Source organism: Micromys minutus, assembly GCF_963924665.1.
Source record: "Micromys minutus genome assembly, chromosome: 1".
Classification (NCBI taxonomy): Eukaryota; Metazoa; Chordata; class Mammalia; order Rodentia; family Muridae; genus Micromys; species Micromys minutus.
The window spans coordinates 102,496,248-102,514,862 of NC_137969.1; positions in this window are offsets into that span (position 1 = coordinate 102,496,248).

Consider the following 18,615-nt stretch of genomic DNA (forward strand, 5'->3'; position numbering starts at 1 on the left):
TTCTGCTTGAAGTTTTAGAAAGAGAACAGGGAGCCCCAGGGAACAGCCCTCTGTCCCACACTGTGGCCACATTTGCCTGTGTGTTCACTGATTTCAAGATGTACTCCAACAATTTCGAGCTCAGGAACCATGGCCAAAGGCCCTGTTGCAGATGACACAGGAAGGATCGTGGTCTCTGTCCTAATCACAAAGTGGAAAGGACTAACGCAGTTCACAAAGGATATACCATGAACACAGTACGAATGGCTGAGGTTCAGGTAGAGAGTAGTGCCAGAGACACATTTCATCCTGTGAGGAGGCTCATTAAGCATCGAGACATAAATACAACTTGGAATAGCAGGAAGCTCCTGAAACCCACAAGATTCACAAGGCTCCTGCCCAAGTTGTTTAAGCAGCCAGGATATTAAGGAGATGAGTCTTTCCAACCTGCGGAGAACACTAGGAATGGAGAGTTTCTGAGCTGTTACCCATGCTGAGGCAATCTCTCCAATGATGCAATTGCTTTGGAGTGATCTATGCTCTTGTAAGTCACCTCTTCTCCTCTGGTAAGTGACCCCAGTGAGCTTACAGGTTCACTAAGCTCGACTCAGATGGAGTCATTTCTTTGACCTGTCGCTGATTTCCCATCTGTGGTGAGTAGACATTTGTTCACCTCACACAAAAGATGGACAGGATTACAAGGTTTGGCTGGTGAAATCAGCAGGTTTAAGCATGGCCCTGGTGTTCTGTCTGCCCGTGAGAGAGACAGCTTCTTCCTTAACCTTCAATTCGTGACAGGATGACAGAGGGGCATAAAGGGGCAACTGTCACTCTGAACAGACTGACATCTCATGAAATAATGGCTTCTACGTCCTGTCTTAGGGGAAGTGATCTTGATGCTCAGACCCACACCAAAGGAAGCTGTACGCACCCCAGCCAGCATCAAGGAGAGACCAACAGATGTGTCAGCTTCGTGGATTAGCAAAATGTTCCAGAACAGGGATCCTTGGGTACTAGGTGGACACAAGCTACAGATTCCTGGGGAAAATAATGGGCAAGTATTTGTGTCCTATAACAGACTTTTCCTGGGGAGATGTCTTACACACACACACACACACACACACACACCTAATTATGCCAAAGGAGGAGCCCCTTGACAAACCAAAATAGAGATACTATCAAAGTCCAACTTAGTGAACCAATGAGTTTTATTAGGGTCACCTACAGGAATATGGGTATGGGATTACTTACAGGAGAGAAATGACTCAAAGACCGCAGCATCACCAAAGTCCACCCCAGCATGGCTTATAAACCTGGGAACCTGAAGCACACTGCACGGCCTGCTGGCAGCTCCAACAGTCGGAGAGAGTCCCTTTCAACTGACGCTGGTCTGAACCTCTTCTAAGCAGTTCAGTTGATTTCTGCTTCCTGCAGGGAGTTGGTCTGGTCTTAGTCTTCTTTACAGCTTGAGCGAATCTCAGCTGTCTTGAACTTTTATTTTTGAGAGGGAGGGGTCTAGTGAATCTTGTCAGTTTCAGGGACTTCCTGAAGCTGTTTTAAGTTGTCTACTTTATAACCAAAGGAGCTCCCCTGAAGGAGGGAATGTTTCAGTCTTGAAGGAAACTGCTATTCTCAAGTTGGTTAATAAGCTAAATTTGGGCATGGTCTCCAAAGAAGAAGATCCTAGTGTCACAATGGAGCACCCGAAGGACAGAAAATAATAAAAGGGCTGTTTTGTTTCACTTTGTTTTATTTTGTTTACCTTGGTCTGTCAGGATGGATATCTAGGTATGGACTGATACACTGACATGGAGCAAAGATGGTCTTCTGCCATGAAGACAGTATCTGCTCCATGTGATTTCTCCAGGTCACCTAGTCCTCAGTCCTCTTAAAAAATCGCCCCTCTCTTAATGACACCAAGCAGACTGACTATGACCTGCCCTAAAGATCTCCATTACCTCTGGTTATTCCAAAAGACTTTATTGCCAGATGAAGTCACAACATGAATCTGGAAGCCTCTCCTGGAGAAGGACACCATCACCCCTAATGCTTGACCTGCATAAAATGTGAAGACCTTTCAGCAGGAGGATGTGGGCACATCCTCAGAGACTAAGCCTCCATACAAGGAGTATGTTGATGGGTTCAGGTTAGCTGGTTCTCTGGCTGCCTCTGAAGGTGGAGTGTGACAGTCACACCTGCTGGATTCCTCCAGGTCACTACAGAGCCCCCGATTGTGGCCTCCTTCGTTGGGAACCAGTGCTACCCTTTATACTTCTGTGACATACATCACAAGTCGGCGACAGCTTCATGGAGCATACAGCCTGTGCCTGGGTCAGCATGCTCTCTGACATCCTCACAGCAGCAGTGAACCACAGGGGTGCAGCCTGATGCCCATCCTGCCAAAGGACAAACAGGCAAATGGTTCACAGGGCTCAAGAGCGATGGGGCCAGGCTTCAAGCCCAGCTGTAGTCAGGGTCTCCAGAGAAACAAGACCCACAGAGTAAGAATCTAGACAGAGAGCTATTACCCAATATTACCCATACTATTACCCAATCTGTGACATCCTATCCTTGGCAGTGTGCAAGCCAGAGCTGCTAAGAAGCTGCTGTTCCTGCACAGATCCAAGGACAGTGAAGGTCTCCTGTGGGTGGGCAGGAGAATTTAATTCCCTCTTTCCCTGTGCTTTGCTCAGGTCAACAACTAATCACATGAAGTCTGCCATGTTGGAGAGGTCTGGGTGCTTTTCTATCCATAGACTCAAGGGCAAGAACCATCTGCAAACTCCCAGACATACACACAATACATGACCAAATATCTGGACACCCAGGGACCCAGGCAAGTTGACCCTTATAGTTCCTCGTCTTACTGAGATCATGACTAGTCACCAGATGCCTTCAATGCTACCCGATGACCAGGGCTCTGCAGGTTGTCCCATCTGAACGTCACCAGAGCACTGAGTGTCTGTAGACTCAGAGAATCAGTCTCCTGTGCTAGCTGAATGAGACCTCATGCAGTACCCATGCTGCCGGGGTTCTATACTCATGAGCAATTAGCCCAGCTAAGTTTTGCTGAGGCTAATTCCCCATCCTTCCACCAGGGACAAGTCAGGTACACTTGAAAGCCAAGTACAAGCCTATACCTAATGTGACTGAGCATGGAGCCTGCATCTCCCCTGGAGGTCAGAGGTCAACCAGATAGACAGACAGACAGACAGACAGATAGACAGACAGACACACACACACACACACACACATAGGGGGAGTGTCATGTGCTGTCCACAGACTGGAAGAGGAAATCCCTAGAATGTGCCCACCATTCCAAAATTCATAGCATCTGTGGCCTGGGTATGGTGATACTCTACCCCTCTGCATACACGTATCCAGCATTAAAGAGGTAGTTAAGCCCCTAAAATTTATCTGTATCTTTCCTTGGCATTTGCTTCTGTGGGAACAGCAGAATTCTGTACCAAGGCTTCACAATGCTGCAATAGCAAGCCAGCTCAGGGTGGAATTTGCCCTGCAGCAGGACCAACCGTGATCATGGGGGCAGGCCCATGGTTTCTCTTGGCTCTGGCAGGCTTCATCTCTAAGGGTGGTTGGCTGAGGGTGATGCAGGGAGAGCTATGAGTGTGCAGAGCAAGTACTCTGGACCTGGAAGGCAGTTAGACAGCCAGTAGTGTCTGCAGGGAGGTTGGGTAGAGGCCTGTGCTGGGTTCCTGGAGAACAGACCCTAGGGGACTGCAGACTCTCAGGCCCTACGCACCTCTGAGTAGACAACAGCTGGCATTGGAAGCTGCTGTCTCCAAGTCACCAATGGTTTTGGCTTCTATTTGTGCTTCCTGTGGGTCTTTAGCTAAACTCCCAGTCAGAGGAACAAGGGAGGACTGTTGTACTGGCCTTGGGCTCACCTGAATACCCTCCCCCCACCTCCCTGTATCTTCCCACTGTCCCCCTCCCCCATCCAGCTGCCTCATGTCCTCACTGGTTTCCTCCCCACCTGATATTCCCAGCCCACCTACCCCCACACCTCCTCCTGAGCCCTCTACAACTCCCCATCTCCCTTCCTTGGCAATTCTGCCTCCCGCCCAACCCCCACATACTCCTGAGTCCCACCCTCCATCCATGCCTCAGTACAGTGGCCAACTGTGTTCTTGCTCCTCTATCCTCCAGTCTCATCTCCTTTCCCACACTATCTCATCTCCCTCCTCAGTCCCCCCTCCCCACATTGCCTCTCTCCCTGCCCTCTTCCTCCTCCTTTCCCTCCCACCCTCTCTTCTGTACTTTCCCCAATTCTTCCTCTCCTATTCCTTCTCCTCTTCCTCTTCCTTCTCACACTATTTGGTAGGCACCACCTTATGCCCATGCCTCATACCACAGGACTTCTGGCTGGACCCAGTCTACCCTTGCCTGTGCTCTGAAATAAATCATGGAGCTTTCTTTCCATTCAACCACCTAGGATGCCTGCTGTCTGTGGTCAGGGCCATGGTAAGAGGCCACCCAGCTTCTGTGGTGACCACCAAGGATTCCCTCCCAGGTGAAACCCACTTCCTGCCCAGGCTGCCACCCTATCATGGCTTAGAAATATCCCTCCTTTCGCTTATCCTTCAGATCCTTAGACCCACCACCAACCTCAGAGTCCCTCCCTGACCCCTACAATGCCTACCACCCACCTTCACCTTGATGCTCACACCCCAAGAGATGCTTCCCTTAAGAGAGACCACCAAGATGAGAACAGTTTAAACTGCTTGAGGTGGTATCCACCTAAAAAAGCTTCAACCACCACCCAGAAGGAGACCCAGAGCCATAAGAAAAAAAAAATCAGTGGAACTCACGCCCATAAAGGATGCAGGGCTTCCTGCCCATCTCCAGTATAGCCCAGCAAAGCTGCATCTTCCCATGGGGCTCAAACCTACATCCCCGGCCCTCTAAACAAGGGACTCCCCTTTCCAGCAGGTCACCCAAACAGGTCCCACATGTTTGTAGGATTCATCTTCAGACTCCTGCAGTACCCCGCTAATGCCTGACAGCTGATCTGAACAATTTATTAACTTCGAGTCAGATTCCTCAGCATATCTTCTGAGTTGAAATTCTATCCATCCTCCACATGCCCGGCCTCATTCCCCAGCAGCTGCATGGGAGAAGAAATACGGTCTCTTTGAAGCTGTGAGCCACCCAGGCCCTGCAACTGTGTAAAGGTGCAGTTGAGCAGGACAGAAAAGTCTTGGCAGGGGGATTTGCTGGTGTCGGGGCATGGGTGGGGGTGGGGGCTTACTCAGATCTCCAGGAGAATCTGTCCGGAAGCCACAGGCTTGCCATGGAAAGCAGATGTGCTTCTAGTTTTGATCCTGAGGACACAGAAAAGAGCTGCTAGGAAAAGGCATTGTCTGAGCAGCTGTGGAGATTCTGCATCTGTTTTCTCTCCAGAGGTTGCCAGCTCCACCATTGGCATTGTTGTGTTGTTGTTATGTTGTTCTTGTTGTTGTAGTTGTTGTTTTTCACTGAGGTAAGTAAGCCCCCACTGGTTTCCCAGACGGTTGTAACAGATATTCATGGAGCTAAAGACAAAGCAGAAAGAGGTGCCAAGGGGCTGCGACAATGGCTCAGTCAAGTGCTTAGAGACAAGGCTCGGCACTTAAGTGTGATCTCCATGTACAAACCTGAGCAGTGGGGCATGTGCTGGTAATCCCCACTCAGGGGAGGTGGGTACAGGAAGATCCTCGGGGATCACTTGACTACCAGCCTGCCCTAGTCAGTTAGCTCAATGGAAAATGAGAACTTCTGTCTCAAAACAACACAAAATAGACAACGCTTCTGGAACAATATTAGGTTGATCTCTGACCTGCAGACACATAGAAACACATACGTACACATGGAGAAAAATAAAATAAGTAAAAAAAATATGGTGCCCACAAACTCACTTCCTGCCACCTTGGAGCCCACTTCCTGGCATTTGGAGCTCACTTTCTGCCACTTAGGAGCCTACTTCCGGTCAACATGGTGCCTGTGGTGGTGTTCTTATACCCCAAATGCCTCCCCAGAGGCTGGACAATTATCTGCTTTGTGGCTCTAAACTTGTCACCCTTGATCAACTTCCTTTATTCTCATGGGTCAGGAATTTAGTCCAGCAGAAGTGGCTTCTGATTCCTCACAAGACAACTGTTGAGTTTCCATAACAGGCACATGTTATCCTGTCTGCCACAGCATCTCCGGCAGCCTCAAGGGTTCTGTGTAGCTATGGTGATAGAACAACCCTCCTGACTTTCAGAGGAGATAGGGAGGCATCCACAAACGATCTCCCACAGTGATGGACAAGCAGGACCCAGTGCCCCACCCACCAACTTGCCTGTCTTTTCTTGCTTTCTCTCCCATGTCCATGCTTAAGCGAAGATCGCATTCTTGAGATGACCCTGCCCAGGGAAGAATGTCTGCCTTCTGCAATTTCCTGAGGTTGCTTTCATGTTTTCTGTAAGAATCACATCCAGATTTTTAAAAGGGAGAGACTTCACCCATGCCTTCAAGGTGGCCTCTGAGTTATTGCTGAATGCCCTCTCTGCTAACGGCTGCTGGCAGTAAGTTGGGATTCCTTCTCAGGGCATGCACTAGGCAATTGCTAGCATATTGCTTCAGCATGCGCAGTCTGTCCTATAGAGATGCTCATCTACTGTTCAGCTGCCCACTGTGCAAGCCCAGGCCATGTGGCATCCCGCCCTGGTTAACTGACTGTATGGTCACACCATGTGGCCAAAGCCGCTCCCCTGGACCACACTCAGTCTGGCCAGACACTCCAACAGTCACTGTCCTGGCAGGCTGTGTATCAGGTGCGTGGCCCGCCATGATCTCAGCCTGAGCCACCCCTGTGTGAAGTCTCTTGCATGACGAGTGTGGCTCAGCAGTTCCCCGAGCACCCGGCCCAGGTGACGAGGCTTTTCTGTCTACCCACTAATTGCCATTTTCACCGAGCTCTGTCTGGCCGCAACTCCGAAATTCCATTCTAACAGACTGCATCGTGTCCCCAAGCAGGGAGTCATTCCTCACTGTCTGTCGGTGTTTGGGATCGGGTAACACAGACACATAGATCAAGGCTGTTCATGGTCCTCGGTAAGCAGGTCTGAGCCTGCTGCTGGTCCATAGACCTTTGTCTTGTGTGGTGTAGACAGCCCAAGAGATGAGTGGGTGGTACGTGGGGACAAGACACTGGCTACGCAGATGCCCACATGGTTTTTCTCTCCCTAGTCTGCAGAAGTCTGTGAGACCCAAGGCTCACATCGCTGTCCAAGAAATGAGGGATGATTTCTTCCTGGCAGATTCCTACTTGCCCCGGAGACCCCCACGTGGGGCTGCCGGCTGCAGGAACCACCCAGCGAGCATTAATCAGCTCTGCAGATTGGCCTCCAAGGACACACTGTGCTACAAGGAGAAAGCTTTGAACTTCAGCTGCCACAGCTGGGGGGAACTTGATAGTGGGAAGCAATAAACAACCCTGGAAGGCAGGTCATCCGCAGCCTGCGAGACAGGAACGGAAGCCCTGGCACCTAGCCATTTTTCTGCCTGCATCATCGGCTTCCTAGATGGGCAGGAAGTGGAGATCTAAGGGCCAAAATCCAGGGCCAGACTATATGGTAAAGAAAGCACTCTGGTCCTTAGATGACTTTGAACCATGACAGGCTGTTCTCTCTCGGGAAGCGACACTCCACTCTGAGGCAGGTTTCAGAGGCTGAAGAGCTTGTAGAATACCAAGGTTCACCTGACTCAGCTCCTTTGAGAGGCCTCAGAGGGAACAAGTCATTGACTTGAAACCTTTGCAGATCCCAGTGGTCTGCTGAGCTCTTTGCGGCTCTGGGCCAGCCTGTACTCTGCCTTGTGGGCGTGGCCTTCGCAAAGCCATGTCTTCCTTAATGTAATTCACTAAGTGCTAGGGCAGGGGCAAACAGAAGCAAGTCCTGCCTTCTGCTGTCCACTGTATGTAAAGAGGAGTCTGTAAAGAGCTAAGGCAAAACAAAAGCAAGTGAAGAGAGTTCTGGGGCTTAGAAGGGCAGCCCATTCAGGAAGGCAACTCTGCAGGAAGAAAGGAGATTCTAGTCAGAATAGTCAAGTCCTTGATGAACTGGGAGACAGATAATACAAGTTCCTGGCCCTAAACACCAGCAACTCACAGAGGACTCTGTGGCAGTGTCTTGGTGTATTTATTGTCAATGTGGACCTTTTGGACCTTGACAGAGTCAGAGTAACTCTACAAAAGCTACTTTAAAGGACACTATGTGACCACAACCCCTCATACAAGGTGTATCTTCTTATTCAGGATCCCACGACATATGGGCCAAAGAAGAACATGCCAAGGGCCTGGGGAAATGTCAGTAAAGTTCCTACCTCACAAGCATAAGGATCTGGGCTTGATGCCCAGAAGCTGTATAAAAAGCATGGTGGCACGTTCCTATAATCCCACCACCAAGAAGGCTGATACAGGGGCGTCTCTGGGGTTTGCTGGCCAACCAGGTTAACCTAATAGGGAGGTTCCAGGTCAATCAGAGATCCTATCTCAAAAGTGGGGGAATCTTACACACACACACACACACACACACACACACACACGAGGAATACACTTGTGAACCCACAAAAGACACACGAAGTAGTTAAATTTGAAAAAAAAAAATGGAGAGGGGATGTTGAAATGGCTTAGTGGTTAAGAACACTGACTGATCTTCCAAAGGTCCTGAGTTTCATTCCCAGCAACTACACGTTGCTCACAGCCATCTATAATAGAACCCAATGTTGTCTTCTGGTGTGTCTGAAGAGAATGACACTGTACTCATATTCATAAAAAATAAACCTTTTGAAAGCAAATGAAGACGATATCGCACTCTATAATTAGACATGGCCATGCAGATACCAGAGTTTGGTCATTTGCTAGAATGACAGAAAATCCAGGGAGCACCGTGCAACTGTCATTGTCTGCCATGCAAGGCACAACCCAAATGAAATCTCAGAGTCTCAGAGACTCGCAAACAAAAAGTTTCTGGGCTCCTGGGATTTGTCACCTTCCTGGCTCATTAATGTATGACCAACTCAGGAAGCTAACCTGAGTGTCATGTGCCCAATTTCCCCTGAAGTCTCATGAGCCTGTGGGACCAATGGCTCTGCTAAATACAATCTCCACCATCACACCTTCTTCTGCCCTCTTGTGTAATCCCCAAGGGCAGACCGATAACCTGGATGCTCTAATTTTCAACCACAGTGTTGGTCATTCTGGCATGACTGGCCCTTTTCTCCTCATCAGAAGCTGACCCTGCCACTGTGTTTTCGAGCCTCCAGAATCATAAGCCAATATCAACCTTTTTGCTTACAAATCACCCAGCCTAGAGGGTTGTCTTACAGCACCAGAAAACTAAGTGATGAATAGGAAACCCACAGGTGTTCAATTATGATCACACACACACACACACACACACACAGAGAGAGAGAGAGAGAGAGAGAGAGAGAGAGAGAGAGAGAGAGAGAGAGAGAGAGATATCATCATTCACAAAGGCCTAATGGGTCTCTGAGCTAAAGGTGTTACCTCTGCTAGATGAGAATTCTAATCCTTCCATCACTCATATCGAAACAGAAACTCAGCTCAGCCAAATGTCTCTGGCCTTCACTTTTCTTATCCATCAAATATACTTAGGAAGAAGTCCTGTGCCCCTTGGAAGTTGGTGGCACAGAAGTTATGACCTTCAGGATGGATCGGATCAGTGGCATTCTGAAGGTTCATTGCTCAGTCCCCTCTGAACAAAACCTTTGTCTGATGCAAACTGGGCACAAGTTTAAGGGAACACTGACTCAGAAGCCACCGACAGGCACTGTTCCCCCGGGACCGGACCCCTCTGGAGCTTCCCATGCTCACCTTGTGCCCCCCAAACCATGATGCAATCATGGGAAAGGGAACACTTTGCCAGTCACACAAAGGTCCCTGCTGCCAACACTAGGTCACTGAAGTCACAGGATCTGGTTTTCCAAGAAGAGGCCAGCCAGGCAGCAGGGGCAAACACTGGGAATGGAAACAGGCAGAAGCTTGTCAGTGTTTTCACACAGGGGAGACGAGGCTATAAGGCTTGGGGTGCCAAGCTAAACAGACACACAAGCAACCTGCTCCTGCACGCCACCAACACTTTAGCCCAGCCCTGGGGAGAGAGAAGAAGAATGAAATTTCCATCATTGCCTTAGCCTCAATCCAGTTTGAAGCCTCAACTGCAGAGGCATCTCAGGATAGTGCAGCCTCAAGGCAAGGGAGATGTCAAACAGGTCTCAGGTGGGAGAGTGGGTAAGGGAGAAAGCGGGCATTAATCCACTAAGAAGCATAGTCACATCCCCAGCTCTTCCCGGTTATCGTTTCCAAAACTTAAAAACAACGCTATACAGACCCCGGGGTTGCCACTGCTGCAGAGGTCTGTGTTTGATTTCCACCACTTCTCTAAGGCAACATCAAAACCTGACACTGACCTGGCTATTCCTCCTGGGACAGGAGGACACCAACACATTCAGGCAAACAGTCAGGCGCAATTGAAAGCAGCATCTTGCCGTCTGCTCCTGCCCGCTCCATCATCCTGTGCTCCAAGAGACTCTGCACCCAGAAGGGCATCCAGGACACTCCTCCGGCCTCACAAGCCCATCACCCTCCTGCAGTCCCAGCTTTTTGGAGCAAAGTAGCTTTGTGACAGATTGTAAGCGGCACATGAAACAGCCCCTTCAAAGAGACGGGGTGCCTCTAAGGAGCTTTTGAAAGACACAGGGCCCCACCCCACAAAAAAAAGCATGAAGTGGCCACCCAGGCTCTGCAGACTCAGAGCCATGTTCCATGGGTTGCTTTGTGGCAGGAATTCTCAGAAGGCCAGTCATCTACCTAGCATCGTGCTCAAAGTCCACAGAGGGCAGGAATGGCTGCTATAGGAGCTGGGTGCACCTTGGCTCTAGTTTCAGTCTAACCACCACCTCTCAGCCTGGAATCTCTGGGCATAGGGGTGTGTGTATGTGTGTGTGTAAGTCTGTGAATGCAAGTATATGTACACTTACATAGATGTGCATGTGAAAGCCCCAAGTGTCCCACCCCAGGCATCGTCTACCTTGATATTTCATGCAAAGTCATCGTGTTGGGTTTTTTTGTTTGTTGTCAACTTGACACAAACTAGAGTTGTCTGGGAACAGGCTGCCTCACCTGAGAAGTTGCCTGCATTGTACTGACCCATGGGCATCTCTGTAGGGTTTTATTTTTTTAATTGGCTGGTTAATGTGGGGGAGCCTAGCCCACTGTGGACAGTGCCAACACTTGGTGGGTGGTTCTAGGTTATATAAAAAAGCAAACAGAACAAACCATGAAAGTCAAGCCAGTAAGCCTTGTAGCTGCTGCCTCAAGGGCTTGCCTTGAGTTCCCTCTTTGGCTTCCCTGGGTGAAGGACTGTAAGCCATATTAACAACCCCATCCTCCACCAAATAGCTTTTGGTCACTATGTTGTCACAGCAACAGAAACTAAATTAGAACAGACTCTCACTGACCTCGACTCGCTGACTCGGCTGTGCTGGTCAACCAGTAAGCTCCAGGAATCTGCCAGTCTCTCCCTCCCCAATAGTGGGACATAGCAGGTCCTAACACAGCTTGGCTTTCTTAGCATACATTGTAAACATCAAATTCAGGCCCTCAGGCTCAAAAGGAAAGTAATGGCTATATCTCTTGAAGTTCCCTGCTATTCTTTTCTTGGTTTCCTTGGAACTATCTTTTATGACCTAGGCTGCCCTTAAGTTTGATGTATAACTAAGGATGGTCTTGAACTCCTGATCCTGCTGCCTCTGATTCCCAGTGGCAGCTCTCATTCACTTGGGAAACCCACCCAGCTGAGGGGTCACCTCAAACCACAGGGAGTGCCAAGCACTTCAGCAGCAGCACAGATGAAAGGCCTATGCAAAGATCAAGCACAACATACGGTCCAACGGAAAAGCGTGTGCCTACCGAAGATTGTCACAGAGTACTGCCGTGTTCAGAGGCCCATCACAGAGTTGGCAAAGGGGACCTCTCTTTCCATATTTGGCCAGACGTGTGGTTGACAGAACACATGCTACTATTTTGAAATAAATAGGGTGTTATTTTTGTATGTCTGTTATTGGTCTTACGTTTCATGGCTGATATCAAACACTCCTAAATGCCCATGTAGAAATATTAAACCCAAATTGGAGTACTGGTGGAATGAGAAATGCATTTGCTCATCTGTTGCCATGGAAGCAGATGCGTTCCTCCTGTTTAAGACCGAATCTGGCATTTGTAAGTTTTCTTGGCCATCAGATTACTCACCAGATTCTCACTGCACTCTGAAGAGGAGCTCGGAGAATTGCAAGGTCTTCTACATGACGTGCACCTGTCAGTGGACTTGGTCCCCTGAAAGGGACTCAGGGGATACTGGACTGGACCTGGAGTTAGAGGTTTAAGTTGGAAAATCTCGGCATTTTATAAAGTCTCAGGTGCCCTTTCAGATTCTATCTGAATCCACAATAACCTGATTCGTCCTGTATTTCGGAGGGCCACAGAGGCCATTTTATTTAGATGAGAGAAGGCCCAGTTTTTTCAACCTAGTGGGCAGCAGCTGAAGAGGGAGGTAGGACAATCGTGGAATGCAGAGTAGAGTTGAGGTCACATGCAGGTCAGTAGCATGAATGGGATTCAAGAACCCAAGTGATGGAGGTGGCTTCTGGACTGTGGTCCTGCTCACCCTCTAATGGTGACATGGCTAGCACCCTCAGAAGTCCCACTACACAGACATTGTGATGACCTGGCTTGTCATCTTAACCTATGACAAGCTGTAACAGAGATCCACAGAGTCAGCATAGTGCCCCCTCCAGGCTGAAAGGCACACACTGCCAGGATGTAGTTTTGGCCAGTGGAGCAGTGCCAGTCTCTGATGATTAACATCTAATCACCTAATGGAGAATTTCTGTGTCTCTGAAGGGTTCCCCCCCCCCTACTTTCTCTCTCTCTAATGTATGTGTATGTGTGTGTGCTGCCGTGTTTCCTTTCTAGATAAGTAAACATTCAATAGACCTTTGGAGCAACCCTAATATGCCTTTGGACCATTGATAAGTGAAGTTTTCTCTCCCTACATGTCAGCACCATGAAATTCTTTAGGTTAACATTTAGACTTTAGGCTTGACCTTCAGTTATGTTACCACTGTCCCCAAGTGGGCAAAGCCTTTGGAGGTGGTGGTGGGGGGTTATGAATTCTTGCAAGGAGCTTTGGAAACCTTGACTAATACCTAGACTTCCCAAAGACCTGGTTCCTGACTGTAACTCTTCTGGCTGAGGCAGAGTGGAGCTGTGACTATTTGACGTGGGGTGTGTGCTGGGGTGGCAGGTAGCGGGCAAGTGACAGTCGTTGGCCTATATTTATTATAACTCAGAATATCAAGGCCTAGAGGTAAGCTTCCCAGGCTGGGTTTACAGCAGAGCCCCATGGGGAACTCCTAATCTTTTGTATGCATAGGTCTTTGTTCAGATCCACTGAAGGGACAAGGCGGCCCCAGACATTTAGACTTGTCCCTCTGGTTACATGGTACAGCCCAGCAATAAATGAGCAAGCTGAACTCTCATCGGGTCAAAGTGAAGGGGAGGCAGAGCACCACTTCCGGTTGGTTTCCCAGCTCCCAGGCACTGCTCCTCAGATGAGTCACCACAGCTGGGCAAGTGGTACCTCCCTATTTACTTCCCCATGTCTACAGGAGACGGGCACATGGGACCAGGGCTCTGTCCTCCTGTGCCATGTGGGCAGAGGGGCTGGAGGGGTCTCTGCCCAGCCAGGCCTGCGGAGTCTCTGCCTCTGAAGGACCCTCCACATGGACCTGGGTTGCAGGAGCGACTGAGAACGTTGCTGCGTGGACCACCTTCTGAGTCTCTACATGGTTTGGCCAGGGTCCAGGAAGCACGGACACTGCGCAGACGACTCATCTGCTTTCCTGAGAGCTCACACGTTGACCCCATCGCAGTGAGAGAGGCCGAGCGACAGCAGCTGCCCTTCATCTGAGGACATCCTCTGCCAGTGACTGTCTGTCTTCTGGGACAGCGAGGGATCACAATACTGACACTGCATCAATTACTTCTCTCATCATTGTGACAAAATGCAAGACAAATGCAACCTCAGGAAGGGAGGACGGGGTTATTATGGCTCCCAGTCTGAGCGTACAAGCCATCATGGTGGAAAGGGTCTAGGAGGGGAGGGAGCCTGAGGTGTGAGGCAGTTGATCCCATTGCCTTTGCGGTAAAGAACGCTGGCACTCAGCTCATGACCTCCTTTTTATTTAGCCAATGGGACAGTGCCACTTCCCTGGTTAAACTTCTCTGGTTGCTCCCTAACAGATGTGCTCAGAAGTGTGTCTTTGGTACACTTTCAAATCTATCTGATTGACCTTGAGGATAAGTCACCACAGCCTCCAAGACAGGTGACCCAAGCAAGCACAGAGGAGCAAAGACTTGAGTTCTGGGCATGGGCAAGAGTCTGGGCTACTAAGACCTGTGCTAGCCTCCTCTCCTGCCCTCAGCTACCTCCTGTTGTCCCCAGAGCCACTGTGCTATAAAGCCAGGGGGCCTCCGCCTCTCCAAAGGGACCTTGGCTAGTTCTTTCCCCTGGCTGTGATCAATACATGAAAGCAACTTAAGGAAGGAAGGCTTAATTCCAGAGCTTGGAGTTCACAGGGTTACTCCATCATGGAGGGACAGACATGGCAGGAGGTGAAAAAGACCAGCTGGTCCCCCGGGAAGCAGACTGCAGGCAGGAAATGATGCTGGGCCCTCAGGTTGGCTCAGTGAGTGAAGGGTTTGCTCTCAAGATGGATGACCTAAGTTCAAGCCTTGGGATTGGCAGAGTGGAAAAAGAGAGCCAACTCCTACAAATTGTCCTCAGACCTTCACACTCATGTTATGGTGCATTCACACACAACACACACACACACACACACACACACACACACACACACACACACGCATGCATGCACATATTTTTTTAAATGTTTAACTTCAAGGCCTGACCCCAGTGTCTTACTTCCTCCAGCATGGCTTTGTCTCTTAAAGGTTCCACAGCCTCCCCAAACAGCGCCACTAACTGAGGACCTAGAGCCCATTGGGAGCATTCAAACTAATACAAATCCCTTAACCCAGGCCACCTGGGAAGGATCTAGTGGGGTGGATTTGCCATTTTATTAAACTCCAAATGGCACAGGATTGGGCCAGGTGTGAAGACACAGCCATTGGCTGAAGGATCCCATCAAAGTCCCCATTCTGCGGAAGCCCTTCACATGAGCCTTCCTTTCCGGGTCAGTGTGTCCTGGATGCTTCAGGGAAGCTACCTTCTACACACCTGCCCTCCCTCCGAACCCCTCTTCTGTTCCTCCTGCTGCCCAACCAGGAAACACAGACACATCATCTCTAAGCTGATCATAGCAGAGCAGGCCTGTCATCCCAAACACAGAGGGAGGGGGATTGCTGCCATCTGGAGATCAGTGTGTGTATGGTGAGTTCAAGACCAGCTGGAGACTTCACAGTAAACTGAAGGCTAGTCTTTAACAAACAAACAAACGAATAAATAAATACCTCATTTGAGGTATGATTTCAACTATTCTTTAATCTCTAAGGCCTGTACTATGTCCCACTCTCAGAAAATAACTTGAAGATTACTTAACCTACTTAACACTAAGAAGTTAATGGCTACTGCTGTCTCTGGGGCTGTTCATTACAGCAGGTGTGTGTGTGTGTGTGTGTGTGTGTGTGTGTGTGTGTGTGTGTGTGTACACATAGAGAGAGAGGCAGAGACAGCGACAGACAGACAGAGACAGAGAGACAGAGAAAGAGAGAGTTATCCAGAATCACATATCCAGCTACAGTTATATGAATCCAGCCTGGATTCTTTGCCTGGTGGTAACCACCCCAGAGACAATTCCCACCTCGACTTATAGTATTCAGGTGGCTCCCATCATACATGAAAGGCCCCCTGATCCGAGTCTCAGTTCCCATCAAATCTCGATCAGGAGAACAGTAGCATCTTTTCCGACCTCCCACTGGAGCACAAGGTATCTGAGGGTTCTGTGCCCCCCCTTCCGCCACAAAAGCCTCTCTGTAGCCTCCAAGAAAGGGTTGAAAGCAGCTGGGGTTCAGCATCTGGGTTCCTACTCACAGCCAAGGAAAGACCCTACACAGGAGGACCGGAGGAGCCTCAGGCTGACAGTGCCTTCCTGCCTCCTTCCTCCCCTCCTCCTAGCAGCATGTGGGGCGCACATGGCTGCCAGCAGACACACAGCGGCTGCTGCGCAAACACATCTTAAGACTTCTTTTTCTTTTTTGTAACCTGGAAACTGTCATTTATAATCTGATTTTTATCTTTATAGGGCTTTGGCGCCCGAAGGTATCAGGCTTCTTATATTATCTTGTGTCACCCAAGCTTGCAGCACCAGCTTGACATGCTGTTTAATCTCCGCACATCAAAGGCAAGGGCCTTGCTACACTAGTTACATTGTTACCAGGGCTCAGACCCATCCCTACTCCCAGGGAACTGCAGTTCCCCCCACCAACGGAGCCTCCTCCCACCTCCAGTCTGCAAGACACAGCAAAGCCATTGCCTTGAAAAATAATAATTAAATAGCAGAATAAAAAAGCCAGCGGGGAAGGGGTGGTTGGGGGTGAGCAGGGGAGCAAAGAACAACACTTCTGTTGCTTTCCAAAGTGTTCCATTATGTAAATGGAGTCAGGACCAGGGCACCAGCAGGGTGCCCCCTCGTTAATGGCCTTTTCCCAGTTTACAGTGTAATAATAAAGTAGGGTCTGTCTGCTTATGTGAAATCTTTACTCCAAGGGGCCTAGAGTATTCTGGAAGATTGGAAAGGAAAGAAAGGTCTGATAAGCAGTAGACTATTATTCCAGGACTGCTCCAGAGGATGACAGCTGCCCCCACCAGCCTTTGCCCAGTATGGAACAGTTTCTTTGCAGGAAGACAGTCTTCCATCACTAAAAACCCAAGCAGAAGCTCACAGTGGCAAGGGCAAAGGCTCCCCACAGTCTCTCGGTGCTCCTGTCACTATGGTGACTTTGTAGCTGAGGGTCTATTTCCAAACTCTGTGATATGAGCCACATTCAGCTGGAAAAGTAGGCCCAAAGCCCATGGGTGTCGTCCATTGGTGTCACATTCCTCTACATAATATCACGGGTGAGAGCTTGCGAGATGACTTAGCCTGTGAAGGTGTTTGCTGTCAACTTTAATGACCTGAGTTCAATTCTTGGGAGAGACTTCATGGAAGGAAAGAGATTCTGGCTCCTGAAAGCCATTCTGTTTTCCATATGCACCATGGCACACATGGGTACAGATGTACATACACACACATGCACACACACCATAAATGTTGATACACATTACAGGTGAGAAATGAGAAACACCCTGGCCATGAGGTTACCTGTCACAGAGTGGAACATTCACAGCCACCAACCATCCAGAACTCCAGCTGGATTCTCTGGTTGTATGTGCCCCACCCCACAGGGCAGAATAGTACAGCCAAACCCCAAAGGGATGGGAGCTCCCAAATCCACACAGAAGGTGACACGGGATCCTGACGGTGTAGGTACATTACAGCCCGTGTCTGACAATGCTCCCTCACAGTGGAATTTTATAGGGTGGGAGACAAAACAGACCGAAATCCCAATGGCAGGAGCTGGGACCTTAGAGGCTGAAGAAGTCATAGGGAATGAGAAAAATGGAGACTTATTCTCCCCAAAGCAGCCCCAGACAGACAGGACACAACATGAACAGCTGCCGGAGCCCTTCAAGCAGCGCCTGTGGCCAAAAGAGTGGAGAAAGATCTAGGAATTGGCCACCTTTGGGCATCCACACCTCCTGGAGAAGGCTTCACTTGATGGTGGGGGGAAGCACTGTTTTTGTTTCCATAGCAACTTCCTCAGCATAGACATTACCTTTTCATTGTATGTGCTATGACTAAGACAATGATTTGCTCAGGCTAAAGTTCAATAGGCAAATGTGTGTTTCACAAACAAGTCTAGTCTTCTAGAAACAATGTCTGGAGATATGTGTTACTCTGGGCTTTTTAAATTACTCTAATAAAATATTTTAACCAGGCTACTTCATTTGTAAAGGGAGTGTGGCTCACCATTCTGAAGGGCCCATGTCTCTTGATAGACTAGTGGTGATAGCAATCTGAAGTGGTATAGAGCATCAACTCAACACAACATGAACCATCCTCTGGGTTTTTCTTCCTTTCCTTACAAAGCCACCAGGGTTCAGCCATGGGGTTCCACCTTAGTGGTCTTCCATAACTCCAACGGCACCCTATAATCATTCTGATTGTCTGTTACCCTCTTAGCTCCTTGCCATGGGGGACATACTCAAGCTATATCCAATTGGTAGCGTCATGGCACACCTGAAGCCACCTGTCCCTCACTGCCCAGACTGCTAAGTCAACAAGACATTTGCCTTGCAAACACAAGGACCTGAGCTTGACCAGAAGACTCAGTTGAACCGTGCTTGAGGGTGTGTCTTCTGGCCTCCATATGCATGCTTATTCCTGTGTACCTATCTACACATTCGAGCGTGTGCACTTGTACACACACACACACACACACACACACAC